Genomic DNA, 13,963 nt, shown 5'->3' on the forward strand with positions numbered 1-13,963 from the left:
GCCGCCAACTGCAGTAACTGAGTGCGTAACTTTCTTGTTACGTGTTTTTGCCCCAGCGGTCACGGAAGGATAGGAAGGCGTTACTAAGCAGAGGTCAATCCCCGCAGGAATGCTGGAAGCTGCTGGATTGGCCCGAGAGAAGAAGACGGCAGCAGACGACCGGGCAGAGCCACTAGCACTCTGCACCACCTTGCGAGAGAGGCTCGTACAGGAAAGAATAAACACGGAGGAGTGTGTCACCAGCGGCTGCGCCATGCAGTAGATGTAGCAACTAACCGCCCTTAACGGTAACGAATCTGCCCTATCGGAGCAACGCTACTGACCTGAAGACGAACGGGGAGGTAGCACACTCCTACGGTTGCAGGTTCGAATCCTGCCTCGGGCATGGATGTGTGATGTCCCTAGGTTAGCTAGGTTTAAGTAGTTCTAAGTCTAGGGGACATGACCTCAGATGTTAAGTCCCATAGTGCTTCGAGTCATTTGAACTTTTCTTTTTCAATTGTTTTTAGGGGTAGCAAGAGCCACAGCTGCAGGAGGAGGAAGCTAGGGGATGAAATGACGAAACTGCAGCCAACCTGGACCTGCCTTTCCTCATTACATCAGATAGCTTTCCCATTTTCAAATAGAGCTCTCTTGTTTGATATTAATTTGTATTCAACATTAGTATTACTTCTGCCAGAGACAGCAAAGGACTTGGAAGAGCAGTTGAACGGAATGGATAGTGTCTTGAAGGGGGGATATAGGATGAGCATCAACAAAGGCAAAACGAGGATAGTCGAATTAAGTCGGGTGTTACTGAGGGAATTAGATTAGGAAATGAGACACTTAAAGTAGTAAAGGAGTTTTGCTATTTGGGGAGCAAAATAACTGATGATGGTCGAATTAGAGAGGATATAAAATGCAGACTTGCAATGGCAAGGAAAGTGTTTCTGAAGAAGAGAAATTTGTTAAAATCGAGGTAGCACACTCCTACGGTTGCAGGTTCGAATCAAGCCTCGGGCATGGATGTATGATGTCCCTAGGTTAGCTAGGTTTAAGTAGTTCTAAGTCTAGGAGACTGATGACCTCAGATGTCAGGAAGGCATTTCTGAAAGTATTTGTATGGAGTGTAGCCATGTATGGAAGTGAAACATGGATGATAAATAGTTTGGACAAGAAGAGAATAGAAGCTTTTGAAATGGGGTGCTACAGAAGAATGCTGAAGATTAGATGGGTAGATCACATAACTAATGACGAAGTATTGAATAGGATTGGGGAGAAGAGAAGTTTGTGTGCCACTTGACTAGAAGAAGGTATCGGTTGGTAGGATATGTTCTGAGGCATCAAGGGATCACCAATTTAGTACTGGAGGGCAGCGTGGAAGGTAAAAATCGTAGAGGGAGACCAAGAGATGAATACACTGAGCAGATTCAGAAGGATGTAGGTTGCGGTAGGTAATGGGAGATGAAGAGGCTTGTACAGGTTAGAGTAGCATGGAGAGCTGCATCAAACCAGTCTCAGGACTGAAGACCACAACAACAACATCCCAGTATTTTCCTTTTTCCAGTTTTACAAGATCCACAAATCTTGTCATTTCCAGTGTTTCTGCTGCATTCACTGTTTCAGGCCTTACCTCTGCTTGATAGTGTCTTACTTGTGTGTTCCAGTACAATTTTGTTTATAAGTTTTTTGTCCTTTGGAATACCCTTTCCATTTTGTGTGCTCTGTTTCCTATGGCTATATTTTCTTTTGTGTTTATTGTTCTCCATTCTAGTAGCTATTCAAAACAGTTTATTTTAGATAGTGTTATGAATTTTAAGATTTGGAGAGGCACCATCGATACTTGTAGTGAAATGTGTTTTTTCAAATGATATTTTTAGTCCTACTCTGTCTGTTTGTTCCTGCAGCTATGTGATTTGTTCTTTGGTGTATCTCGAGAGCCCTTAATTGATGTCATACCATCTTAAAAAGCTATACAATCAAGTCATTTTACATGGGTTTCTTCCTAGTTGGACACCTTCGTATTGATTGATGTTCTCCATTCTCTCACTACTTTCCTTACCGCGCAGCAAAAAAGTAGGGGTGATAAAGCATCTCCCTGTTTTACTCTTGATTTTATTTCGTAAAGCTTTTGACAGTTCCCCCATAAATTTTACTTTTGATTGCGTGTTTGTTAAAGTTCCTTTAATTATTTCTGTTGTTTTATTGTCCAGTCTAAATTTCTTTAAAATGTTCGTTAGTGCATTTCTTTTATTTGAATAGTATGCCTTTGTAAAATGTCCAAATGTTATCAAAGTTTCTGATTTTCTTCATTTCTATTACGTTCTTTAGATTTGGTATTTGCTCTTTACAAAACCTTTCATTCTTAAACCCTGCTTGATACTCTCCTAATTGTTGGTCGAATATTTATTCAGCTCTTTTTAAAAGTGCAATGGAGAAGATCTTGTATGTTACTGAGGGAGATCCCTCTATAATTATTAGGATCAGTTTTCTTCTCTTTTTTTATGTAATGCACGCATTAATGCCAATAGCCATTCTGATGAAAGCTGTTTAATAATGTTGTCACTAGAGTGTTTCCACAATTCAGCAACTTAATTGTTTTCTCCTGATGTTCTGTTACTTTCAAGTTGTTTTATGATTTTCCTGATTTTCCTGATTTCCTCTATTGTTGGTGTCTCTGAGTCTGGTTGTATTTGGGTTACATTATCAAAATGAAGTTCACGTTGTGATGGATTGGAGTTGTGTAGTTCTTTGAAGTAGTCCACAGGTATTCTGCAGTTCTCCGAGTTATTACATGCAGTGTTTGGAGTTTTTGGATCTACAAATTGTAAAGTTGGTGGAGTGTAATTCTTTAATTTGTTTTACAAAAGTTCCTTGTGTTGTTCTGCATAAAATGTGACTCAATGGGGGTTAGCTGATATTTTATATGTTGTACTCTTATCTTTCTGAGACCTTTCGATGCATGTTTCCTTGCTCCTATAAGTGTTTTCTTGTTCTGATCATTTTTATTTTCGTTCCATATATAACAAGCTCGTTGTCTCTTTATAATTAACTCATCACAATCATCATTGCACCAAGCATGTTTCCACTTATTTTTAAGAGGTATTATTTCTCCTGCAGTCTCAATATCTTTTTGAAGTTTTTTTGCTGCATTTTGTAATCATTTTCCCTAGGTGACTTCTGTATGTCAAACGCTCTGAATTGGTATTCGTTCTTTTATTCTAAATATTTTTGAATTTAATGATAGGTAGGTAGCATGATAGAAGGTTGTATACATGGAAGAACCCTGGAGATACTAAAAGGTATCAGATAGATTATATAATGGTAAGACAGAGATTTAGGAACCAGGTTTTAAATTGTAAGACATTTACAGGGGCAGATGTGGACTCTGACCACAATCTATTAGTTATGACCTGTAGATTAAAACTGAAGAAACTGCAAAAAGGTGGGAATTTAAGGAGATGGGACCTGGATAAACTGAAAGAACCAGAGGTTGTACAGAGTTTCAGGGAGAGCATAAGAGAACAATTGAAAGGAATGGGGGAAAGAAATACAGTAGAAGAAGAATGAGTAGGTTTGAGGGATGAAGTAGTGAAGGCAGCAGAGAATCAAGTAGGTAAAAAGACGAGGGCTAGTAGAATTCCTTGCGTAACAGGAGAAATATTGAATTTAATTGATGAAAGGAGAAAATATAAAATTGCAGTAAATGAAGCAGGCAAAAAGGAATACAAACGTCTCAAAAATGAGATCGACAGAAAGTGCAAAATGGCCAAGCAGGGATGGCCAGAGGACAAATGTAAGGATGTAGGGGCTTATCTCACTAGGGGTAAGATAGATACTGCCTACAGGAAAATTAAAGAGACCTTTGGCGGTAAGAGAACCACTTGTATGAACATCAAGAGCTCAGATGAAAACCCAGTTCTAAGCAAAGAACAAAAAGCAGAAAGGTGGAAGGAGTATATAGAGGGTCTATACAAGGGCGATGTACTTGAGGACAACATTATGTAAAAGGAAGAGGATGTAGATGAAGATGAAATGGGAGCTACGATACTGCGTGAAGAGTTTGACAGAGCACTGAAAGACCTGAGTCGAAACAAGGCCCCCGGAGTAGACAACATTCCATTGGAACTACTGACGGCCTTGGGAGAGCCAGTCCTGACAAAACTCTACCATCTGGTGAGCAAGATGTATGAAACAGGCGAAATACCCTCAGACTTCAAGAAGAATATAATAATTCCAATCCCAAAGAAAGCAGCTGTTGACAGATGTGAAAATTACCGAACAATCAGTTTAATAAGCCACAGCTGCAAAATACTAACACGAATTCTTTGCAGACGAATGGAAAAACTAGTAGAAGCCGACCTCGGGGAAGATCAGTTTGCATTCCGTAGAAATACTGGAACACGTGAGGCAATACTGACCTTACGACTTATCTTAGAAGAAAGATTAAGGAAAGGCAAACCTACGTTTCAAGCATTTGTAGACTTAGAGAAGGCTTTTGACAATGTTGACTGGAATACTCTCTTTCAAATTCTAAAGGTGGCAGGGGTAAAATACAGGAAGCGAAAGGCTATTCACAATTTGTACAGAAACCAGATGGCAGTTATAAGAGTCGAGGGACATGAAAGGGAAGCAGTGGTTGGGAAGGGAGTAAGACAGGGTTGTAGCCTCTCCCCGATGTTATTCAATCTGTATATTGAGCAAGCAGTAAAGGAAACAAAAGAAAAATTCGGAGTAGGTATTAAAATCCATGGAGAAGAAATAAAAACTTTAAGGTTCGCCGATGACATTGTAATTCTGTCAGAGACAGCAAAGGACTTGGAAGAGCAGTTGAACGGAATGGATGGTGTCTTGAAGGGAGGATATAAGTTGATCATCAACGAAAGCAAAACGAGGATAATGGAATGTAGTCGAATTAAGTCGGGTGATAATGAGGGAATTAGATTAGGAAATGAGACGCTTAAAGTAGTAAAGGAGTTTTGCTATTTGGGGAGCAAAATAACTGATGATGGTAGAAGTAGAGAAGATATAAAATGTACACTAGCAATGGCAAAGAGAGCGTTTCTGAAGAAGAGAAATTTGTTAACATCGAGTATAGGTTTAAGTGTCAGGAAGTCGTTTCTGAAAGTATTTGTATGGAGTGTAGCCATTATGGAAGTGAAACATGGACGATAAATAGTTTGGACAAGAAGAGAATAGAAGCTTTCGAAATGTGGTGTTACAGAAGAATGCTGAAGATTAGATGGGTAGATCACGTAACTAATGAGGAGGTATTGAATAAAATTGGGGAGAAGAAGAGTTTGTGGCACAACTTGACAAGAAGAAGGGACCGGTTGGTAGGATATGTTCTGAGACATCAAGGGATCACAAAATTTAGCATTGGAGGGCAGCGTGGATAGTAAAAATCGTACAGGGAGACCAAGAGATGAATACACTAAGAAGATTCAGAAGGATGTAGGTTGCAGTAAGTTCTGGGAGATGAAGAAGCTTGCACAGGATAGGGTAGCATGGAGAGCTGCATCAAACCAGTCTCGGGACTGAAGACCACAACAACTTGGTCTCATTGCTGAGTATGTTCGATGTCGTGAATGCGGTGAACATATGCGCCTCACCAGTGTATCTCGTCGCCATGCTCACGACTTATTCGTATAGCGCTGCAGCCGAGATAGGTTGTGGCGATCCATTAGAAGAGGGGCGTGGATCGAAAAATCTAAGCTCGCATTGAGAGACATTATGAAAATCACTTACTATTGGTGTTTGAGATATCCTGTCTGGCTGTGTGTGTATGAATGCCGTGTGCGTAAGCGCACTGTTGTGTATTGGTATTCTTTTTGTAGGGAAGTGTGTGGGGAGTACGTGAAATATTGGGGGGGGGGGGGGGTGTATGGTCGCAATTGACGAGTCGCATTTTGTCAAAATGAAGTACAACAGGGGGGAACCTCCGGTGGAATTATGGGTTTGGGGGGCAGTAGTTTCAGGTCAGCAATGTGACGATGTAGTATTCAAAGTAGTACCCAATGGAAGTAAGAAAGTTTTGGTTAGATTAACTGAAGATCACGGTGCAGACAGTTCCATTGTAATTTCAGACGGGTTTCCTTCAAAATGGTTCAAATGACTCTGAGCACTATGGGACTTAACATCTATGGTCATCAGTCCCCTAGAACTTAGAACTACTTAAACCTAACTAACCTAAGGACATCACACAACACCCAGTCATCACGAGGCAGAGAAAATCCCTGACCCTGCCGGGAATCGAACCCGGGAACCCGGGCGCGCGAAGCGAGAACGCTACAGCACGACCTCGATCTGCGGAAGGGTTTTCTTCATATAGGGATTTAGGTGATAGGGGTTATCAGCATCTCGTAGTAAATCACAACCTTGAGTTTAGATCATTATCCACAGGGGCTTGCACAAATTGCATAGAGGGTTATTGGTCAGCTGTAAAATCTCTTGTAGGGAAAGGGAAACGCCAGATTTCCACACTTCAAAGTCACCTAGACGAGTATTCGTGGAGACTTAGTATTCCCCAAACATATTGCCCGTTTAAACGTTTTTTATTAAACATGTTGGGCAAGTGTACCATACGAAATATGTTAGCTAATTTCACATTAGGATGGGAGGTGTTGGGTGAATGTGTGTGTGTGTGTGTTTGTGTTTTCGTAATGTTGTGTTTGTTGTAAATGTGGGTATTTGATTTTTGTTTATGTCTTTCTAGGCGAGCTTCGGCTATTTTAGGAAGTTCCCGTCTGGTAAGTTCACTTTTCCATTTCCTTCTTTTGCTGCATTTCACTATTTTGACGTATGTCATTGTTTTATTTCACCAAAACGTGTATTTTCGTTTAGTCCAGTACGTAATAGAAATTGCGCAGCTGTCGTTCTTCTTTCGTTTCCCAGCACTAATATCAGTGAGATTTTTTCGAATCTGGCTACTAGCGATATTAAAGGCAAAACGCCCGACACAACTAAAATTTGTATTCCGTCCTTCAGTTGACCTTTACACTGACACTACCTATTCGAAAAGAACGACATATGTAACGTTGATGAGATTTACCTATAAATTATGTCAACTGGAGAGCAGCATACAAATGTTGTGTATAGCTATATAGCTCAAGTAATGAAAGGGATACTATTAGCGTCGAAGGTGAAAAAAAACTGTACCTCACAGTAAAGTACGGGATACAAATTGTATGTGTGTCATATTATTGCTTCTTCGCGTAGTTCAACTGAGGTACAGGTTGCAAATGTAACGTACGTCCATTTCCACGTTTTCGTTAGCAGTGTACATAAATAGAGGTCAACGGATGTATGGTATACAAATATTACGTACCGGTAAGTAGCTCGTTGTGTCATCGGTAGTACTAATATCTACGTAAGAATAGACTGTTAGTGGTAGTGGAGGCGAAATAAACAACACATGTAAAATTTGTATCCCGTGCTTCATTTAGTTTTTAGTGAAGCAGGGGATACATAGTTCAACTGAACACCAGGACACTAATACCAGTGAACACAAAAAAATCGACGTACGCCGAACTTGTATACCATCCTGCACTTAAGGAATACAGTTCGAATGAGGCTCGAGATACAGCTAATATACACTCCTGGAAATTGAAATACGAACACCGTGAATTCATTGTCCCAGGAAGGAGAAACTTTATTGACACATTCCTGGGGTCAGATACATCACATGATCACACTGACAGAACCACAGGCACATAGACACAGGCAACAGAGCATGCACAATGTCGGCACTAGTACAGTGTATATCCACCTTTCGCAGCAATGCAGGCTGCTATTCTCCCATGGAGACGAACGTAGAGATGCTGGATGTAGTCCTGTGGAACGGCTTGCCATGCCATTTCCACCTGGCGCCTCAGTTGGACCAGCGTTCGTGCTGGACGTGCAGACCGCGTAAGACGACGCTTCATCCAGTCCCAAACATGCTCAATGGGGGACAGATCCGGAGATCTTGCTGGCCAGGGTAGTTGACTTACACCTTCTAGAGCACGTTGGGTGGCACGGGATACATGCGGACGTGCATTGTCCTGTTGGAACAGCAAGTTCCCTTGCCGGTCTAGGAATGGTAGAACGATGGGTTCGATGACGGTTTGGATGTACCGTGCACTATTCAGTGTCCCCTCGACGATCACCAGTGGTGTACGGCCAGTGTAGGAGATCGCTCCCCACACCATGATGCCGGGTGTTGGCCCTGTGTGCCTCGGTCGTATGCAGTCCTGATTGTGGCGCTCACCTGCACGGCGCCAAGCACGCATACGACCATCATTGGCACCAAGGCAGAAGCGACTCTCATCGCTGAAGACGACACGTCTCCATTCGTCCCTCCATTCACGCCTGTCGCGACACCACTGGAGGCGGGCTGCACGATGTTGGGGCGTGAGCGGAAGACGGCCTAACGGTGTGCGGGACCGTAGCCCAGCTTCATGGAGACAGTTGCGAATGGTCCTCGCCGATACCCCAGGAGCAACAGTGTCCCTAATTTGCTGGGAAGTGGCGGTGCTGTCCCCTACGGCACTGCGTAGGATCCTACGGTCTTGGCGTGCATCCGTGCGTCGCTGCGGTCCGGTCCCAGGTCGACGGGCACGTGCACCTTCCGCCGACCACTGGCGACAACATCGATGTACTGTGGAGACCTCACGCCCCACGTGTTGGGCAATTCGGCGGTACGTCCACCCGGCCTCCCGCATGCCCACTATACGCCCTCGCTCAAAGTCCGTCAACTGCACATACGGTTCACGTCCACGCTGTCGCGGCATGCTACCAGTGTTAAAGACTGTGATGGAGCTCCGTATGCCACGGCAAACTGGCTGACACTGACGGCGGCGGTGCACAAATGCTGCGCAGCTAGCGCAATTCGACGGCCAACACCGCGGTTCCTGGTGTGTCCGCTGTGCCGTGCGTGTGATCATTGCTTGTACAGCCCTCTCGCAGTGTCCGGAGCAAGTATGGTGGGTCTGACACACCGGTGTCAATGTGTTCTTTTTTCCATTTCCAGGAGTATATATGAGACGTGATGTATTCTATGCTACCAATATTTTCAATCTATGTTTTCCCTTTCATATTCCAGAGAAGTAATATGATACAAACACGCGATATCCTTAACGTGAAAATACTACTGGTCTTTATATGTGTCAACTGTATTTTTCGTCTCTCGTATTTCTTTGTTTCTGAACATTCTTGTGAGCTCTTTCATCTGAGTACTAAATGCTCTCTGGCCAATTCTGACGTCATTTGTCAAAGCCGACGGGTTGTATCCCCTGCTTCACTAGAGCCGCTTCTTTTGTCGTGTCCTGTGTGCGGGCGGAGAAGAGGCACAATTGGGTCTCTCAATTACTCGTAAAGATTAATTGGCGTATTTACTTCCACTCGATGATTAGCCGCTTGTGAGTTGGAGCTCAGTTTTAATTGTGGATGGAACCTATATTGTTTTCTCCGCTCGGGCCAGCATGTAATTTGCATCTCAACAGTCCGTTGTACAGTCTGTTTGCATTTAGTTTCCGAGCGGTGGACAGATTTCCTGTCTGTCAGCATACAATTTCTCAATGAATTTACTGTGTATCAGCTAATATTTTGTTGTTGCTACACAAAAAAGAAGAACAATAAGAGGAAGTGCAACTAATGAAAGAGCTTACACAACTTTCAAACATAGTTATGGACGAATTTAAGTTGTTGGAAAGTTCTATTTTGTAATTTTAATGGAACGTTTAGTCATATCAGTACATTATTAATAAGTCTACTTTGTCTACGAAGTACAACCTAGTGCCCTCCCATTTGGAAACGAAATATAAACTGCATACAAACAGGCTCGAAAACCAATTATTGTCTGATTTCACTACTGACGAATTAATACTGCAAATCATTGCAAATGTTACATGTCGCATAAAAGAAAGTGTCGAGAGCTGTTAAAGCTGGTGAGAAGAGAGATGCCAGATTCATTGGATGAATCTAAGGAAATGGAATTCACACACGAAGGTGGTAGCTTAAAGGTCCGCCTCTTGGACCTATTCTTGACCATTTAAAATCATTTATCTCGCAAAATGTTCATCATGGTAAAAAATCAGAGAACTCAAAATTTTATATAGGTTTAGTGACAGTCATTTTTTCCAGGCACGATTCGCGAAAAGAATAGGAAAAGAGTGAAACGATAATTGTTCCTTTAGTACCCTCTGCGGCACACACTAAGACGGCTTGCAGAGCACATACTCAGATGTGGAATTTGATACATACGGTGTGATCTCATATACACCCCCACTAAACTGATTTTCATTTGGTAGGAAGCCAACTTCACAGACATACGTGTGCGTATAAACTACGTTTTTCCAAATACACATCCTGGCTGACTTTAATGTTGTTTTTTATTTGCACTGAAGGGTGAAACGTTGTTCGAGGAGCAATGATATGCGGCAAGTGGAGTGATTTATTTCCTTTTGTGTAACGGAAATGGAATCAAATCTCAGTTGTTTAATACGTTTGTATGCTCTTTGTAAACAGTCTTCGTTGTGCTTTTTGTTAGTTATATTACTGAAAACTCGTCTGATCGTTTCCGTCAGTAAATTTCGCATCGGCAAAGAACTAGTTACCTTTATCACGAAATTTACTCACAAATTCGTCTCTAGTGTTCCAGAGAGCACGAAGCTGTGATGGTGCCTTTGCAGGCCGTGACCGCTCCTTCCCAACCATCTTGCCCAGCTGACGAGGGACCGCACCTGCTCGTTGTCACCAATTTCGGCCAAATTTGTGGTATATGCAGGGCTTGGCTAAAAATGACAGTGACAGAAGTGCGAGCCCCAGACTGCCAAACACCTAGAAAAAATCGTTTCTGGGGCGGATCGCATCAGGCATGAGCCACTTACGTGATCGAAGTTTGAGAGCCAAGGTTGGCGCAGCGAAAAGAGTACAGAATGGTAATCTGACAGTTCCGAGGTCGAGCCCCTATGATGATTTCTTTGTTTCGTTTCTTTATTTTCAATTTTTACATCACTTACAATGGAAGTAATTTCAAGAAAGGCATGAAAATGAACGGGAACGGGAAATCCGGGATTGGAAATAAATTTCCACTATATGATTGTAAGGCGTACAGGAGAACTTCGTATTTAAAATTAGATACTTTTATTACACGCGCTGGGATGATATTCATCGTAAAAACAGGAAGCAATTATTTCCTCTGCTTCTCTCACAATTTATTAACGTCGTATTTTAACAGTAATATGGTTGTTTAAAAGCTTCTGTTGAAAAACATACTAGGGGCTTACATTCAGAAAAGTTTCTCTCTCATCGCACAGTTTGACAGCAAACCATGCGTAACGCGTTTTGCCGTGTATTGGCGTGGATAAATGGTGATGTTCAATGAAATATATTTTGATGCGTTCTTTTCGTGATGTGATATCTTTTCTCTCTCGATTGGGTACGAGAAGCTTTTAACCTTTTGATCAAATTCTTTACCTGATAATAAAAACAGACATCACATAGTTACACTAGCGTAGTGTATTTGGGCAGAATCGCTTTAGTATTCCATGATGTCAATCCTTCCTCATCTTGAAAAATCTCGCCGTATAATTGTGGATTTGTTTATTATGTTCACGAGTGAGTTAACAGAAGAAAGTTGTTCTGCACGTAGGGCTTCACCATGCCAGTCAGAGGAATTTTTGTGTAGGTCTGTTGTAAATTTCCCATATTTTGCAGTGTTCTCATCCACGATTATTTGAATCTTCGGGCCAGAAGCTAATACTCTCTTGCAGGCATACGTACACTGCTGGCAGTAATTTTCTAGAAAGTATTATAGCATACTGCGCTGTATATGAGTGCGTTACTTTGTTCATAGTCTCTTTTTCACCAGAACTATCCCTCGATAGTCCATGATTGTGTTATAAGTCCATTGGTATTGGCAACCTGGAAAGAGAAATAGGAATAAAATATTTTGTTACATTTGACGCTAAAAATAATATTTCGCTTGACGTCGACGACTGAGAATTCTCGACTTACAAGTTTGGTCAGACGTTTTAATTACAATCCCTTCTAGGAAAGTTATTTGAAGAGTGCTCGTGGACGCTGTAGGTACAATCCTTTCCTGGAAATTTATTTGCAATCCAGGATTTTCCTTTGTCTTTCCTTTTTATGCCTTCTACGAAAATATTAATAAAAACAATATACTAAGAATTATTTCAGTTTATTTACAATGTAAGTGAACCTGAAAATAGAAAGAAGTTTTCCCCAGAGGGATTCGACCCGAATAACCTCAGATTATGTTCTGTACTCTATTGCCTGCGCCAACGGCTGCCTCGAAGTAACGCTACCATTACTGACTCACGCCTCCTGCGACATGCACCAAAAAATCTTTTTTTTTTTCTGGACGCTTGGACATCTGGAGCATCCACTTCTATCGCTTTCATTGCTGGCCAAGCCCTGCACGTGGCACAAAACTTGACGGAAGTGGTGGTGGCGAGTTGGCGCGCTCCCCTTGTTCGTCCTTTGTCTCTAATAAACAAGGTTACGACGAGCCTCCGCGTTCTAGCCAACTTTAATTTCTCTAGTAGTCGTTCTGCATTAGGATTTCAGCTGAGTGAGTTAGTTAGTTTTAAACATGCACTTTTATAACTGTGATTGAATTACATAACTGACAGTCAAGTGAAACATGTTCTTTTGAACGTGAATGTATATTTTATCTCGTCGCTCATGCGCTTTGCCCTGCATTGAACTTTTCTGACTACGAGAATGTAAACTGTCTATAACTTTAAACCAAACCAGAATTGTATGAATTTATGTAGCACAAAAACAGCATCTGACGCAACACTATTGATTTGAAAGTGCCCCTGATGATAAAACAAAACTTTATCAATTTGAAAATAATCACCCCTGTGTTTAATGAATGCCATCCCAGAAATAATAAAATTTCTTACCTTTATCTGCGCAATTGTAACTCTCTTCGCACTGCTCTCTGTTAGTATTTTAAATTGTATAGTTAGCATACCGCTATTGTGGAAGGCTGCTGCTTAGCACATATTTAAATTAAATCGAATATGTCTGAAACAATAACTTCTTGAGCAAAATAGTTAATCAAAAACGACGTGGACCTGGGAACTGGTATTGACTGGTGGTAAGTAACAATATGGCACTAACTTTAAAATTTGTTTTTTGACTGTTTGAAAATTAATAATGCTCACAATTAACACACAATAAACTGATTATACATCAACAATTAGCTTTACAAAATCATTGAATGTGAATGCTATACATCACTTATCACAATCATCACTTATGAATACGTCACTTATGAATACGCGCATTGCATTAGTAACAAATAACGTTCTTTACCTTGTTTATTTCTATTATGGTATCTTGCAAATAAAAATTATTACTGCCCATAGTGAATAAGTATATATGCAGCAGATATCAGATTCAACATGTCTTTACAGTTGAGTGTCCTCCATACATCTCTCTATCTAAATTTACTCTAACATATCAGGGACTGCTGCGGTCGCAGGTTCGAATCCTGCCTCGGGCATGGGTGTGTGTGATGTCCTTAGGTTAGTTAGGTTTACTTAGTTCTAAGTTCTAGGGGACTTATGACCTAAGATGTTGAGTCCCATAGTGCTCAGAGCCATCTAACATATCACCCATAACATGTTGAACAAGCGATCGCTGTTGCGCAGCGACGTTACTACACAACCGATACCACATTTGATCATCTCTGGTTCAACTTAAATTACTTTACTCTGTGTACATACAGTATCTTTCAGTTAGTTCCACATTCCAATGGACCATTTGTACAATTAATCGTAATTATGTCATTTTACATTCGTATTGCACAGTCCCACGAAAATATGGGTATAAGCTGACAATTTACAAGAATTATTTTAAATTACTAATTTAAAAAATTTTACCCACCTCCTTTTCCGTGTTACAGAAATCTAAATTCTTCTACGAAACGGAAGGGATTGTCAAGGAGAAACTTTTTCAGCTAGTTTCCAAA

This window comes from Schistocerca cancellata, chromosome 2, assembly GCF_023864275.1.
Source record: "Schistocerca cancellata isolate TAMUIC-IGC-003103 chromosome 2, iqSchCanc2.1, whole genome shotgun sequence".
NCBI classification, from domain to species: domain Eukaryota; kingdom Metazoa; phylum Arthropoda; class Insecta; order Orthoptera; family Acrididae; genus Schistocerca; species Schistocerca cancellata.